The 16,572-nt window shown below is 46.6% G+C and overlaps 1 long non-coding RNA gene across 2 annotated transcripts in view; it reads left to right on the top strand.

Annotated features, from left to right (window-relative positions):
- Positions 1–16,572, top strand: part of LOC126925192 (uncharacterized) — a 130,532-nt gene that overhangs the window by 92,178 nt on the left and 21,782 nt on the right. For both annotated transcript variants that reach the window (XR_007713836.1, XR_007713835.1), the window contains one exon: positions 14,882–15,054. This is a non-coding gene — a long non-coding RNA (uncharacterized LOC126925192). The remainder of the gene's footprint in view (positions 1–14,881; positions 15,055–16,572) is intronic.

Here is a 16,572-nt window from a genome sequence, read left to right as displayed (position 1 = left end):
GAACGCTTGCCAGGCAACAGGCGAATTATTAACTTGTATCAAACCGAGGAGACACGTTGCGCGAAATACGTCAACTAGCGCGCAGTCGTCTTATTTTCACAAGCCGGATAGATTAGACCGGCGACTGTTGACGGGAGTTGGCGCCGTGCCGCCGCGCTGGTTTCTCCTTCGAACTAATCAGCCTCGAATTCTCCGCGGCGGCGGACCACCTCGCTCGAACGCCGTCAAAGATTTCTACCTAAAATCCGTGGCACGCGGCAAAGAAATTCGTCCGTCGACCTGGCAGTACCGTAACCGACAAAAACACCCCAGGATTCTATGTTCAATTTAACAGTGAATCGCAGTGTCTACGCTCGACTTAGAGTCCCGAAAAATCCTCGCCAACGGATCGCTCGGATTACGATCGCGTTTCACTAGAAAATTAACGCGATGCGCAAATTCTGAAACTTCCAATATCACCGTTCGCCAATTGGAAATTGAATCGAATGAGAAACTGAAGCACGGAGGATGAAATTCAAGCGGATGACAGAGAAAGCCAACGACGTATCAATTCCGAAATGCTTCAGGGCTCTAGCAGAGGGACCCACGGATGATCGACATTTTCGACATCGTTTGCAACACGTTCCGGGCGATCTCGATTCGACGAACGACGCCTCGAATAATAACCGTGCCATAATGTCGTCGATGGCATTCTGAGACTCCGTTTGGACGCCACCGGCTCCTTCCAGCTGGACGTCTGCCACCCTCCAAGAACTTTAAACGCGCCACCTGTTCGAGACGTTGACACTGTCGCGCTTTCTGATCTCAAGGCAGTCGCATAGCTCGAATCTATTCCCGGAATGTCCACGGGTTCGATTCCAAACGCCCGCGTTTTCACGGCGAATGGAATTTTTGATAGTAAGAGGAGAGCGATTGGTCGAACATCTTGCGAATTAAAATTCTTTATCGTCTGCGGAAATTTCTATCGACTCGAATTACCTTAGTTTCACAAAAAGACCAGACGAGCGCTTAACGATAAAATATAACGCTCTTTGTTCGGCAACTCGTGAAATAATTATGGCCCGATTCCCTTTGACTTTCGCGTTTTCGATCGACTCTTTTGTTAATTAAAGCTTCGCCCAACTTTCTCCCAATTACCGCCGTCGATGTCCCAATTACATTTTCCATGTTAGAAACCTCATCAACGTTCTCGTTACGTCAACCGTATCGCTGCAACATTCTCACCGCGTTTTCATTCGTAGTTTATATCAATGTCGCAACGTTCTGATCAACATTCTCCGCTATGTTGTAATTTACATTTTCGATCTACCGCGATGCGGAATTTTCATTCGCACCAAACCGCCGCCAGGCAGAAAAGAAATCATTCTATATTTTGAGAGATCGCAAAACCCGGACAGGACCGCAAGGAAGGAAACTCTACGAGCATAATAACGGCGGCAGTACGCGCGTCGTTAACTTGCAGAGGGATGGTCGAAGGGGAAGATGGGCCAGCGTGGCGGACGATAAACTAGAACGCGGCAGGAAGACGAGCCGGCTTTCGCGGGCCTGACGTACGACCTTCCTGACTTCCTACTTACGGCTACAAAGCCGTTAGCCCGACCATACCCGCCGGATAACTTAAGCAGTCGGCCGCAACCCCTTCGCCAGTTCTGTTTAACCAAGCACCGCGTACACCGCCGGGGAAACTGGATGGCTGTTACTACCTCTAAGTAGTTGCGCATTCGTTGGCCCCCTTATTAAAACGCTATTCGAAGAGATGCATCCTCTTCTGCTTCCACCATACCCTGACTCTCGCTTCCTGTTCACTCGGCCCCTACTCAGCCTTTTCTTCTCCCATGTCTTTACGCTCTTCGTTCGTGGTATTCGCCAGCAGGTACGAAACACTGTGGTTAAAGCGATGTCGAGGTGCACTGTATTTACGTGTCGAGTTGAATGCATGGAAGTAAAAGAGTCGTAGACTGAAGTTATGGGTCCTAAGATGGTGTCAGGAATTGTTTAAACAAAAGTGAGATTAGATGCGCGTACGTTTGAAACAAATCGAACAGTCGTTTGCATCTGCTCCGAATCCGAGCGGAACGATCTCGGAATTCGGAACAGTGGCGCAATTAAGCTCGTAATCGTTTATTCAAACGGGCGTGTTCACGTCCGCTAGAAATGTAACGTTCTTACAACAGAGAGAAGGCGATCCGTATTCGCGCGAGGCAATGTGAGAAAGTGAAAAATTCGGAGGAGGGAAGAAATAAAGTACAACGGGGGTGTGTGCTCGAGAAAGAGGATGGCGAGGGTGAGAGAGAGAAAGAGAGAGAGAGAGATGCTGTTCCTAGGAGAGAATTAAAACGCGAAGGGAGCGAGGCAAGAGAAAAACTCTCGAACGTGGCGAGAGTCTGGAACGACAGCCGAAGCGTTCCAGCATTCTCGAAATTTTCAAAGAGTCTGCCGGTGTGCGCGTTCGAGCGTCTCTCCAGCCATTACTTCTCTCTTGCTCGCCCTTCTCCGCTTGGCCTTGTAGTTCTGCGTGGTATTTCGTTTAAAGCTACGAAAGCACGAGTTACGAGGAGCCCGCCGTGGATACTTTTCCCGGAACCCTTTTTTCCAGAATTCATCGATCTTCTCCCCATGGCGAGAAATGGGCGGAATTGCCGCGCGATCGAGGACTTTCCTTTAGAATTCGACAAACGTACCAGGAATTAGGGGAATACGTTGGCGAAGACCATAACAGAAAGCACATGTTGTAGAAAAATCGTGGTCCACGTCGTACCAATCTTTTGCGATTTTTTCTCACATTTATAGGAAATTTTGCTTCGTTCAAGTTTTACTTTATCCGCACGACAGCACATTTAGTCCCAGTAAATACCGGAAAAATTTGCAATTAACGTAGAACCAATTCTCCATTTCCTGGAATATTGCAAGGGAAACCTGCTACGCCTCCCTAGAGAATGTCCAACGTTATTATTTGTCGATCGAAAGATCGTTGCGGTTTATTAGCGATCGACCATCCTACCAAATAGGGGATCTCCTCACCGCCATAGAACTTTTCCTCCTTTTAATCGAATCACTTTATTTAATCGAGCAACGAAGAAGTCGGGGCTCCGGAGGGAAGTCCGGGATACTCTAATGGCGGCACAGTAATAAAATAGTAGTAATTACACGGTGTAAGATAGACGGCGGTAAAGTTGGAGGACCGCGTGCGAAGATCCAGGCCCGGGGAAATTGTAACCGCAGATAGCGAGACAGTCGTAATACTAATATCGTTTCGCAAACATACGCTGCCAGAATGGGACACGTGGAGCCGCCTAATGCGGCACGGCGATTCCGGGTCACGGATTACATTGTAGCACGACGTTAATTTCATTTTGCAAACGCTGTAAATGGACTTGGAACGCCGATACGTGGATCATCCTAATAATTTCGCTCTGTAAACGGTGACACTGCCGATTACACTGTTCTGTCTGTCTACTGTGATAAAACGGAGACACTTGGCTGTCCGTGGTTGGTGGCGATTTCGTTTTCACTCTGCCTCCTCCGGCGTGATTACTTGTTTCCTATCTACGATCGTGCTGGTTCTAACAGCCTCGTACCCCCCTCCGTGAAAACGCGAGCAAGGCGCCGCTAAATCATCCAGAAAGCAGTTGCTCTAAGTAGCAAAGCGATAAATAAAGGGGTCCAAAGTTGCGTGCCTCACGCCATCGTCAAGCTTCTCGATCGGGGCGATCGTATAGTCAAAAATGGCCATCGATGAAAGAAGAGACAGGATGGGCGTGTTCTTAAACTAGACGCTAATTTCGCCCGCGGAACGAACATGCTGGCAGGCAAAGCACACAAGGTGATTCCGTGTAATGGATTACAATGTAATGCGATGTAATCCCGAATCCTTTTATCTTTCGGTCGCGAGCACGCCATGTTACGCCACGCGGTGCAGTTAATTTGCATTACTTTCGGAATCAGCAAATCAGCGCTGGCTATTTCACCGTGTATCTCAGACTTTCATCTTAATACGCGTCACTTTGTCCTTAATCAGCCAGGCGATATGTCATTCGCTAACGAGGAGTAAGCGCGACGTGACTAACCACCCAAGCGAGCGTAACTTAAACCGGATAATTGTATAATTTTCGTGCTGTCGACGCGTACAAACGACCGGACAGCCCGATCTGTTCCTTTTTTCTCGAAGCCACAGAAGTAATAAAAAGCGGATTCGATGGTACGAAGGCAAACGCTGCGCGGCTCTTTCGCCAACGATAACGAGATGCAAACTGATTATTCGTTCAATTACCGGTCGTCCCGCGCGAGATGTCCACCGTTTGTCCGGCAGATCGTTGCAAGTGGAAACAGATCGTTCGTCGCACTCGTCTGGCCTCTTCTCTCGTTAGAAATGTCAACCATCTGCGAAATTGCAACCTCGACTAATGAGTAGCTAAAGACCAGATATAAGATATCGCGAGCAATGCAAGGCAGCCGTATGAAACGATTTCGTTCACGCGACTCTTTCCACGAGGGTTATTAACAAAATCGATGCTTGGAATAGAAAGGCCGTAAGGGGAACAATAAAACGCTTTGTAACAAAAAGAAAAAACGAACGGCAACCACTCGAACGTATCTCTGAAACGACGTTGGATAGAAATCTTCGGAAGCCCTCCAATTCTTTAAACGGTCTTCTCATCCCTATTTCTGTCCCTATCGCGTAGTCGGAGGAACCAGGAACGACAAGCGAAAATTTAGGGCAGAAGGTTAGGGACGTTAACTAGCACGAATTTATAGGCGATTAAAACAAAGTGGTCAGCGTTACGCAACGTGATTTGCCTTAAACAGTGGATCGTTACGGATTCGAAAAAGACAAGGGACGGTTCTTTCATTTCCATAAACTTGCGCTTCTTTCACGCTAAGATTCCGGGTCACGGATTACGCGGTAGCAGACCGGCGATTTTGTCAGCGACCGAATTACCTCCGTTGATCCTGGCCGCTTCGAGCGTGTAACGCGACGATTCGACCGCGCAAACGATGGCATTGTCACGATCGTCGCGCTTCTTTTATCGCACCACACCGCTTGACGCCAGTTAATTTTCCTTATTTCCACGAACAAAGAGAGGAGAGACCGAGAATTAGTGAGCACGGTGGGGACGAGCCACTGGTTTCGTCGTTTGTCTGCGGCTAACAGCCGGCGAATCGTGCAAAGCGAAACGCCGCAGGGATTTAACGGTCCGCAATTAGACAGCTTACCGCAGAGATAGAAAAATACCGGGCACAACGCGTGCCGAGCTTGTGCATTCTTCGACTATCTTTTGCTGTTCGTTCCGCTTTAAATTTCCCGCCTATACAGTTTACCTGGAATCTTCGAAGTACTCGCGATGGAAATCAACGTATCGAGATCGAGGATCTATCGATGTTTTCTTTCTTCGAGGAAGATTAAAACGTTGGACAGAACGGATGGAAAGTCATTCAGAGAAGTTACGTGGTACACAGCGAAAGTATCAGAGGCATCAAACGATACATCGAAGCATAGCAAAGTGCAGTTTGCAGTCATTCGACGAACAGACCGAGTTACAGTGGAATCGATTACACCGGTTACACGGCACAGTGCTGATTATAACATGGGGGTGTTCAAATTTGACCCGCATCTCGAACTTTGGTGGAAATACGACCCATCGCCGTATCCTGTTATACAAAATGGCCGTGTGCCAGTAATTATAGTCAAGTGACGCAACTAAATCGCCCTGCAACTGTATTTATTCGGCGCAAAATAGAGTGGCTTATACCGCGTGTGGCGACGATCGAACAGTTTATTTCCGAGACGTGTTCGAGTCGTTTCCAAATCGAAATCCTCGCGAATTCTTAAGAGCAAATCGATGGAATTCTAAAGGCAAATCTCTCGCTCGCGACAAAAGATTCGAGCAATCACGACGAACAAACGTCGTTCGAGAGCGTGACGAAAAAGGAGACCAAGAGATTTCCGATGGAAGAGAAACTACGAGAACTCTGAAAATTTCCGTGTTAGCCGACACGATGCATTAGCCGAAGGAATATTCATTCATACGTTGTACCCGTGGTCGAATGTTTGTCCGTCGATTGTTTGGCCGAACCGCGTGAAGCGTGCAGTGTGAATGATAAATAAGTAGCAAACACGAATCTCGCATGTTGTTAGAGAGCGATAATTGGGAGTGAAGTCGGTCGGTGTCAACGGAAGCGGAAGGATTCTTCATCTGGAATCACCGATCGTTCTTTGAAATCGCTATCGTACATCCTTTCTAATTTTCCCTCCACACGTTTTCTTTCAGTGTCGTAAACCTTGAGAAACACATTGCCCTATCCTTCGGATTCTCGTTCTTTCCGTCCCCGATAATCTTTATCCTCCTTTCGAAGCAGAGATTGTAACCTTTCTCGATCTACCATTGGCATCGTTCTTGGTAATTGTACCTTAAGCTTAGGAACGAGAACTTCTGAGTACTCCAAATAGAAACTCTGAAATCTTTACGATTCAGAATCGATGATCGAGGGATTCTATCTGCGCGAATCTATAGCTGGAAGGATTCTCAATTTCCGGATCTCGCGTGTATCGTCGCTCGTAAACAGAAGACCATGAAAAAGGCGATGAACGAGGTCCGAGTTCCCCTATAATTGGCACTCTAATTGCTCTCTAATTGTGTATCGATCCGCGTTTAAGTGAACCAATTACCGGGGATCGCGTTTGAAGCCCTCACCTTCTCCCCCCACCAAAGGCACTCGACAACGCGAGAGCCGCTTTCCACCGGAAATAATATAGAGTTGATCACGGAGAAAGATCTCCCGGTTCCACATCGGGCTGCGCGCGTACTCGACATTGTCTTTGTGCTCGTGCATGCACACATCGAGTGCTTTTATGGTTAATCGAAATCGCTTCTCGAAGCCGCCTTCGCTGGCAGCGCTATACAATCCGCGACTTCATTGTGTCCGAAAGTCTTCCAAAGCAGGCAATTTCTGCACGGTATTCGACGCGCGTCGACGAATTGCAAGGAAGGATATTCGAGTGCTGCGAGTCGCGAAACCAGCTTTTCAAGCCGCGACTAGAATCGACTATGGCACAACGCAAACGAAATGTTTCATCGGAGATGTTGGTAATTTCTGAGCCACGGTATTGAAACTATATTTAATACGAGTTATGTTATACGAGTTGTCAAGGTGACCAATACGTGATTTTTGATAGAATTTTTGTAGACTTGTATTTTGTCGCAAGGTATATTTTCACCATATATTTTCTCATTCTGATTTCTTTGCTACTGTTTCGTGCCGTATAACCGTTCCACTCGTGGTTCCTCTAAATCGAACAGCAAACCTACGCTGTGCAGCATTGGATTTTTAAACAGGAGCTCAAGTTTTAAGACTGACGAACGCGCTAAATTCCTGGGAGGTGGCCGTTGTGTAGAATTAAAGTGGGCTGAGGTCGGGAACTTTTGTACGCGTATAAAGCTCGAATAGCGGCGCGTTACCGTTGCAAACGATCTCTGCAGCAAGCCTTTTACCGAAATTGTAATTCCAAGGAACTAGGAAGCCGTAGGGATAAAGTTTACCTTAACACGGTGGGTTTTCTCATAAATGCGTACGTGGAACGACCCATTAGCAAATGCCGTACAGAGCAGCTAACTCGAAATACCGTGGTGTATCGGTTTAAAAAAGCTAAGTATATCTAAAAAATTGTATACCCTTACGTTCAATTTTCTCCTTCTCCGTAAAAGACGTTATCAAAAGAACGGCCACGAAACTGAAATGCACGCGTTACGTACGAATAATACGATCTCGTTAAAGAACGTCAGATCGCTTTGCCGAGTCCTCTCCGTAAAACCTATAAAACGATAGGCAGTGCAGCCGTAAAAAGTCGCTACGGTTTATCGCCGATAAATATTACTTCGAACGGACGCTTTCGTAACGTTGATGCGAGCAAATAACATATTAATTTATCATTAGATAAATTTAACATATAGGGTGCAACGAATCCCCGTATGAAACGCCAATGTTAAATTCGTTGCTCCCCCATCTTCTGCCCGAATTTTCCTATCGATACTTCTATTTGCGAAGAGTCACGTTCCACCTCAAAACACGTCTTACCTAGTAAGGTAAGTTGGCGGCTAGAAATAGCCGGCCTAATTTCTAGGCGCCAGTAAATTCGATTCGCATCGGCGCAATCGGCAGTCGTAGAACAAGCCCTAATTAAGTTAACCGTGTGCGCGCGTACAGTATCGAGAAACTATCCCTGATTGCCTTGTTAACGGGATAGGTTACCAGGTAGCGACGATATCGATCTGCCGACACAGAGGAGAAAGCCTGATAAGGGCTGCAACCCCCGTCCGTTCACCACCTCACGCGCTCTGCCCCTGGCAGATTTATACCTGGCGTTCGTGAATATAAGCGCCGCGGCGATTTCACACCAGGCAAATTAATAAGGACCGGCGAGCCGAGTTCTGGATAGCAAGACCTGGATAGCGAATCCGGGGACCGGTGTCTTATCGTCGATTCGCCGCCTCTTTGTAGCCGGCGATCGTTATTAGAATGATAACGAGAACTTTTTCCCCCGGCTCTTGCCTGTCGACTGTGCTCGACCGGCTCGGCCAGACGATTAATTAAATTATACACCCAGTTTCACCCGACGTCGCTTAACCACCCCTTAACGAGCCGCTTTTCGTTCCTTTTCACGGGGACGCTCGTTCGACTATGAAAATGTCCGAGAAAGATGTATAAATTGACGGGACAGTTTGTGTCTTATAGAGATCACTATATCTCCTTTTCGCGCATCGTTAATAACCAAAGGCGACGGTTCGCAACGACACTAAAGCCTCTCTCTTTCTCTCTCTCTCTCTCTCTTTCTCTCTTTTGCGAATCTACGCTCTATAAACGTTCACTCATGATTTTTCCTGTATAGTTGTTTCTCGTGGTATGTTAAAAGAGAAGAAAATCCAGCGTATGGAAATTGGGAAGATCCGCGTGACGCTCACGACACGGGAAGCAACGTGATTGATAGTTTTTGGCATGGAGGAAAAAAATAAATGATCTCGGCTGTGGAAAGCAGGGAGATCGTCGTTTCTTTCAACGGGAGAGAATCGGTTAGGATGCGTGATGTATCGTCGTGTCGGTTGGAATCATTCACGGCTCGATAACAGTCATACAGCGTGACACGGCGCGTCGCCTAACGGATAACTATCGGTGTCCGTGTATTACAAGGGGCTTTCCGTCGCCATTCATAAAACGCCCGATTAATGTTGAATTCGATAATGCGATTAATATCAAATTGGATTATATAACATCTCTATCCGGCTCGCGTTATACGAAACGAAAACGTAACTATCGTCACGAACAAACCAGTCATGAGCTTTTAAGTTATTTTCCAATTGGAACGAGCTGGCGCTTCCGCGACGTGTTCGTAGTCCGATAAAGTAACCGAAAGGAAAACGGCGTGCATTGCAAACGCGTAACGATTGCGCTAGAAGCGTGCGCGTCTTGGAAAGCGACATTTCGTTGTAACAGCGGGGCCAAGCATAATTATGGCCGCATCGATCGGCAAAACTCTGTGGCAGGAATGCCTAATTTAAACAGGGTACACACACGCCGCTAGTGTTACGTAACGAGAAGGGAAGTTGAAATTCATTGGCTCGCTGCTGACTTAAACTCTTTCCCTCGTCGCGGAATACTTAGTGGTCGTGGCGAGACCATAGCCGCGGAATATGAGATCAGTTTCGCGGGTAGTTTGCATAAATAGCCGGTCGAGTTTCCACCCCAGCGCCATCTAACCGGAAGATCCATTCACCGTTTCGGTTAAACCTCTGTTACGGTTCGTCCTCGTTCCTCCGATTGATTCTCGTGTGATTTTTAATTGTTTTCACGACGGCATTTTCGGAATTTAAACAGAGGAAAGTTCGATTCCGGGTGAATATCGAATTTCAATCTGTTTACAGATAAAACGTTTATGAAAATAGCAGCTTTCCGCGCTACCCATACATAATTCGTTCGCTTAATAAACGATCACGCGTGTGATCAGTTAAAACTGATGTGCAGTCGGCGCATTTTTTTCGCAAATAAACGCCATCGAATTTCGGTGAAAGAAACAAAAAAAATATATCGGTGTTCTGCATATGAATCTACTGATGGCACGGGATGGAACGAGCGCAAGTAACACGGTGCGAAAATCATTGCGTAACGAGCCAGAGAGCGATTCGATGTACATATTCGCTAGAAAATGATATCGAAATAATGTACACGTATCGGGCCGACAAATGGTGGATAACAACGTGTTCCCGAATCGTCTACCCCCGATTCACATTCTCTTGTTCCTGATACTTCTTTTTTCTATGGAACACGCCTAGGCCGACACGCGTTTCAAAACGTAATTTATAGACGAAATATAGTGCGTCACCCGAGTTATTACGTGATATGTACCCGTTACGTGATACGACAAATATTATGTAAAATGTGCCCGTTCTCGATCGAACTGCATTCGTCATTCTCAGTAATTTCGTTCGATTTACACGTCGTTGAAAAATATAACGCTGATTGTACTTTCGAGCTCACTTTCGCATTTTAAACCGACGCGTGCGTGTCGTCCATGCCAATCAAACGGGAAACTTTGTCGGCTGATTTCTTTTTTCTCAGAGTAGTTCACAGGTGGAAATCGGAAATTCGAGATTGTTCTGGGAAAACGAGTCACCATATAACAAGATATATTTCCTAAAAATGAAATATGGCGGCTGGGTGGGAATCCGAAAGCGCAGTTCGTTTACCAAGAACAATATCCATCGGCTTGACGATAATGAATGCGACTGCGCGATAAAACCGTCGTGGTTTTGCGCCAGCCCTGCATTCACATAGTTCACGCACATAGAATCTTCCACAGGCAAAAAAAGTGAAATTAATTTATTAATAACGAGGCCTTTGATCGTCAATGGACGACATCGCGTTCGCGGTTTTTGCGCGTTTGCACGCGTAATCTCGTCGCGGCTCGTTCCTTTCTTTTTGTCTCGCCGTTCGTCGAGGCAAAAGTACGTAACAAATTTGCGACCGCAAGAACTCGCAGAGCAATCCAACGGATTTACCGTATAAACAAATTTCATCCTCTTTCTGTCGGCGAGAAACCGCGAAACTAGCGGAAATTCCTGTAAACGTCGTTCGAGGGTTGATCGTGACCAAATCGTTTCAGCACAGTTTCCCCTTCTTTCCTTCTTTCGTTTCTTTTTTTAAAGAAACGGTTGTGCGTGTTACACGAAAAAGAAAAATGGGATCTCCGTTCTTTTTCACAATTAGAATGCACGATACCTTGTCTGGCGGACAGTTCAGCGGCGTCTTCCGGGACGACGAGATTTATGAGACGCGCGAATCTTCTTCGCGAATATTTTCGCATCGTAATGCATCACTTTGTCGAATGGCAAAACGGATTTCGCGAGCGTTTCCCCTCGAAGCGTTTCGCAAACTGGCAACTGTACCGTAATCCTGTTCAAGGCGGTACCGGCATGGCGTGCGGCGAATCAAAGCCGGGAATTTAGGCGTTGTAATTCGACGAGTTTGCGAGTCTAACGAGCCGCACGGACTCGCCCGTAATTTTTCCATTTCCATTTCCGTCTCGCTTCTACCGATCCCCCCTTCCTTCGCCTGTCAACAGACAAGGAAAACGGATTTCAGAGATTTTATTCGAGGAATAGCTGATTTACGCGCGTACCCGATGACAGCAAAACGAGCTTGAAATGGAGGACGATGAGAATTACGCGCAGATTATAAATGAAGTGTAAAGATGGGTTTTTTCCAGGATTTTTTCGATGGGTTTCATTTTAGCCGGAGAGCCAGTTTGATACCGGTATGTGTGGTATTCGATAATGGTATTCAAAGAAACGTTATATGAAATCGGATATGTCACTCTGTACTCATAATCCATTGTCGCGACGACCGGATGAAATCAGAAATTAAAGGCGATCTAAATGCTCGACAAACCGCGTTAACAGAAATGAACGAAATTAATGACTCGTAGAATGAGAAAAGGTGAAAGGTAAAGGGTATAGGAAACCGTGGATTATTTGCAGAAATTTAACGATTCGCTGGTGATGCACGAAGTAGCGAAATTGAGACCAATTAAACTGAAATTAAATCATAAATCAATCAACGAATCGACAATGACAGTAGACAGTATCGATCGAAATCTATTTTACCGACGATACGAGAAATCTTCCAACCATGATCGTTCGTAAAGATACTACCAATCGAAATTTTACTTTCGCTTTATATTGTCGTTCTACAATTCTACAAAATGCACGTATAGTTAAACATTTTATTTTTACGCCCGTCGTCCTGTCAACGAGGGAGACATGAAACTGCTCCTAAAGTTCCGGGAACGCGAGTTACGGCGAATAAGACACAGGACAGCGTAACGGGACGGTTCAGGCCCTCACTTTCCAGTCGTCCGTCAGTAACCGGCTGCATAATGCACGCGGTGCAGCTACTTTGGCAAACTGAAAAATGGAACAGCCTGGGACGGCTGGCGGAGCACATCGAAACGCGGCCCCCTCGAACACCACCGTCCTCCCCATCACTTATTTAACGTCGTTCGCCTTCGCCCGGCTGATGCCTTCGCAGCCATCTAAACGCTCCACGACTTTCTATTTTCCACTTCTCACTCGGCCGTCCGGCCTTTTCATCTTCCGATTCGACCCTCTTCCATCCACGTAAATCGATTTCCCCGCTCGCCGCCGAGGATAGCTTCTTCAACGGTCACGGAAGCGTCTTGATATTTCAGATATTCCTGTTTCTTGTCAATGTTTATTTTGCCGGTAACACGAAAAAATATTGCCATATCATGAAGTAATTTTAAATCGTTGAGAATGCATATACGTTATTATTATCAGGAATGGATAGCTGTCAGAGATATTCGTGTATTCGTTTATTCGTTGAAATTGCACACACGAATCGAAACTTTTCATGCACCGCAGAAGGTTTTCGGGAGGAAGTTTATCGAGGTCTTTCCGACCAGAGGGATCGCTATAAAATGTCCCGAAAAGAATCCAGACCGCAGGCTCAATGATTCGTAAACTTCTGACCGAGCGATGTACCTCGAAACGAAGAAACTTTCCAGATCGAACGTGTCATACTTATCTCCTTATGAACGGTCCAATTGGTCCAAACAACCGGACTTTCCGACTGCGGAATCCGCGATCCAGGGATTTCTTCCCCCTTCCAAGAATCAATGAGATAAACCAATCTTGGATTTTTTCCTTTCCCGTGTTTTTCCTCCCCCTCTTTTAACAAGCAACGTCACGATGGGGATCGATATCAGCCGAATGGAATCTAGATAGGGAGCATGGAAAAATCGTAACTAATTACCGGTGACATTAGCGAGCAGACGACTGGCCAGTCGGATTTCACGTAAACGGATTTGAGAATTTTTTTGTGGACCACTGATGCGGCGACGAACGAGGCCGCGTTTTTCTCGCCGCGACCGAGCCAATCAGTGACGGATGCGATTTACGATGAGCCGAGGTGTGTCGCCACACTCTGATTGCCGCGATAACGATTTCTTCGACCGCTTCGATAATTGACGCCCCGATCCCTCGGCCTAGCGTTCGTGTTCCGTTCGTTTGTACCGCCGCCGCTGCTCTTCGGGTCTCGAGGAAAGAGGTAGCTGTCTCGTGGGTGAAATTTTTTCCACTGACCTTGGCGATTATATCGATCCGCTTGGAATCCTCAACGCGATCCGAAAGAACCGTTCGAAAACAAAATTTGTCCTACCTTAAAGGAACAAAGATCTCTGTATGAGATACTGAGTTTTCCTACTCGTCCTAAATGTCCAATAACGAATAGAATTTTTCCGATAAATAACAGTCGGACAAGATGGCCGTGACGAACCGAGAACGACGGCGCCAGCCGCAAACAGTTTCTATTACGAACGAAAAGGGGATGATGGGCCTCGTCGAAATGAGATAAGGATAACGTCAACAAGAGCTTTATGCGTTCGCGTTCACGATATTTTTATACGTCGCCGTGGTGACGAGTCGCATAGCCACCGATCCGTCGTAACTGTCGTCGTCGACGGGCCTCTATCGACATCGACGGCACCCTCGTTGCTTAAAGTCACTGACGCAGAGGGATGAGCGGCGTCCAGAACCTCGTAAAGAAGCCTGGCGCCATCGCGAATGCGATGCTTGCGTGGGGTGAGTTATTTACACCGAATGGAAAAGGCGAACCGCGGTGTTTTCCTTGGCGAACGAGCCTAGTCCAATGGGATTTCGATAAGTTGTTCTATCCTACTCGATGCAAGAAGGTAGTTAAGATTGATGGCTCTTTGGTTGGATGATCGGTGTTACGTTCAAAGAGCGATATAACGATCGTAATCGAGCTGTTTCTTTCGTCGAGAAATATTCTTTTTAGATTTCTGTTCACGGCGATCATTCCTCAGACTGGCGATGAACGATAAGCAGCAGTGTTTTGTACGTTAGTGCCGGAAGAATTCTTCGGGAAATTCACGGGCTATTGGCTGTTGTAAAATCGCGACGATACATCGAACGATAAACTGGGAAAAAGCAGAGGAAAGTTCGAACGAGGAGTGAAGTAATACGCGGTCGTAACGAAACGGCTTTATATTTTTGCTGTGGATGGGACGTAAACGAGGATAACGAGGACAATAATCGTCGGGAAAATGGAACGGGATCGTTCGAAATTCAAAGGTAAAGCGCGGCTTGATTTTTTCGTTTGCGAAGGAAATGATCATCGAAACGGACGATGCTTGTCCGAGAAATTAAAAATAGAAATTCGTTCCACTTTTTGACGCCGCATCGCGTGCAAGATGGTAATCGACGTCGATCTAAATTCAGTAAATATGTCTTATTCCTTATTTAACGCGAAATCACATATTTTCTATCCAGAATATTTCCAAATTTCTTTCTAGAATCTTCCAAGGCGTACCGGGATGTCTGTTTAAAGCACAAAAGTCTGGGATGATCCAATAGCGAGGTGAATCTCGGTGGAAGTTCCACGATGGGATTTCCCTGGGACGGAAACCGCGAGAACGAATGCCGGGCACGATCCACGAGGCCGCATCATTCACCGACAGATCGACTGGTAAGACACTTCTCCGTGACATGGTGGAAGAGAACACGCGATGGGAAAGAAGAGGGACGATCGAGCTGATGATTAATCACTCGGACCACCCTTGGATTTTCGCTCGTGAACGCTTGCACCTCTGACGTTCTATCAATATTTTCGTTCCTGTACCTATAATGGCTTCGCCGTAGTCTCTTCTGGCCTGTCCTCCAGTGCGTCCTTACAGTGAAATCGATCGAGAAGAAGGATAGGAATAAAAGAGTTTGTACGATTTTCCAGATTTTCGATGATTGACCATGTTGGTGCGCGTAAACGAAGTTGAATTTAAAACGGGTATTCTACGTAGAAAATATTTTTTCTCGCGAGTACGTCGAGTCGTAAAGCAACGTCTCGCTTTTGCCACGTCGAGAAATTCCAGGCCAGAATACCGAATCACCATGGTCGCGCGCCAGTTACGCGTTTGCGAGAATCGAGCTGACTCTCTCTCTCTCTCTCTCTCTCTCTTCCTGCAGCTACGCCGTCCGGACAAGGTAAAATGAGCGTATGCAAAATTCATTGAAAGTCCTATACACCTTATAAATTTAAAGAAGGAAACCCTGCCATCGTTGAGCTTCGAAATATGAGGAACGTGCGCGATATTTCATCTCGCTGGCTGGAAAGACAGGTAAGGTCAATATCGCTTTGTAACGTTGCACAGCGCAGGTGTAGCAAGACGATCGCCGGTTCTTCTCGTGCAACGTTGCGTTTTCTGACTTAACGACAATAGAAACGAAGCAAAGATCGAATAATGGAGGGGATAAACACTTTTCGCAAGAAATTCCGCCTCTCCTTCCCTCGAGAGCTGCATCTCGAACCGCAGCAAGTGGTTACTTGTATTTTCCTAGGAAGCACGTCTAGCAGAATGCAATTTCGATCCGTTCGTTCTTGTAAGTGGAATCATCTAGATGTTCCCAAGAAACAGGAACCTCGTTCCACGGTGTACAGGCGAGAAAATACAAAACGGGAAGCGTATTAGCATTATCGTCGTTAGAAAGGAGAGGTTGTTATCGCCTTCTTTGACGTGCAAACGCGGCCAATCGAGCAAACTCGCGGATAGACGTCTCCATCCGTTGCGGCACTGCCCCGTTCACGACCCCTTTTCCCGTGTATTGTTTTATTCACCCTCTGCGACTCGTTGTTTTCCATCTAGATTTTTTCCTCTTCAATTTTGTTTCCCGAACTGTGCAGTCGCTCGTTCCCGAAAAATGCTCGAAAGGGTTAATTAAATATTCCACACGGCTGGAAACAATTCAACTCCCTTTGACGTTCCATCGACCCGACGAAGGAACTATCGACACTCGTCGAGCGCAGCGTGGAAGCACTTAACCGTTACACTTTGACAAGCCTTTCAAGCGCGGGCACGCAATAAAACTTGCATCTAACGTTCGTTTAAAGTTTCTTCCGGCACGGCGAGAAGTTAATCCCTCCGACAGTGCCGGTGAAAAACTTCTCAACAGAGGAGGCATCCTTGCTATTCGATTGCTTCTTAAACGCTTA

The sequence above is a fragment of the Bombus affinis genome, chromosome 2, assembly GCF_024516045.1.
Source record: "Bombus affinis isolate iyBomAffi1 chromosome 2, iyBomAffi1.2, whole genome shotgun sequence".
Classification (NCBI taxonomy): Eukaryota; Metazoa; Arthropoda; class Insecta; order Hymenoptera; family Apidae; genus Bombus; species Bombus affinis.
This window is presented reverse-complemented; position numbering and strand designations above follow the sequence as displayed.